Genomic DNA, 838 nt, shown 5'->3' on the forward strand with positions numbered 1-838 from the left:
GGGGGGCTGTGGGGTGGGAGAGCCCCTGTTTCCCAGGGGAGCTGAGCATCTGTGTGTGTTTAAGTATGGGGCAAACTGAGCAAATATGTACTCAGGGCTCTATAGTCTTTCTGAGAAGGAGAGGAAAAAGAAAAAAACCCACTGCAAAAGTTTCAGGGGCCCCATCGCAGCTCCCTTGCTGGGTTTTTTTTTTTGTCTAGAAGAGAGTGGAGAAGCGAGGGAAAGTCGTGTATATTAAAATGCCCCCACCTCCTGTTGCCACCAGAAGGAGGAGGTGGTGTAAGTGAATCAGGATCCAATACAGTTTAGGGGATGGCCACATCCAGGCTTTGGTTCCCCATCTGTGTCCACGTGCAGGGTGCGGGACGGGACCAGGGATGCCTCTGGGCTGGTATTTCTTCCCCAAATCATTTAATGATTAAAGGCAGATACCACAGAACTGCTGAAGCCGCACAAGAAGGAAATTGTTCCTTCCCTCCAGCCCCAGTTTAAAGCTTGCCCAGGAAACACAGCGAGGAAATGTGACTCTGGCCCTGTCTCGCTCTCATGGCCACCAAGACCATGAGGGACATTTTCCTGGATCCCCTTTATCCACCAGCAAAATAATGTCACACTTCAGGACTCCCTAAACCCAAAGTCAGACCCCTGCCAGGTATAGCAATCAGGGTGTGATTCAGTTCTCTCTGCCCGTTCCCTTCTGGGAGGATGGGAAGTGCAAGGGCTAGAGCTATTCGTCAGAAGGATGAGCATCACAGAATCACAGAATAGAATCATAGAATCATTTAGGTTGGCAAAGCCCTTTAAGCTCCCCCAGCCCAACCGCTCCCCTACCCCTGAC

This window comes from Egretta garzetta, unplaced genomic scaffold (assembly GCF_000687185.1).
Source record: "Egretta garzetta isolate BGI_Z169 unplaced genomic scaffold, ASM68718v1 scaffold275, whole genome shotgun sequence".
NCBI lineage: Eukaryota > Metazoa > Chordata > Aves > Pelecaniformes > Ardeidae > Egretta > Egretta garzetta.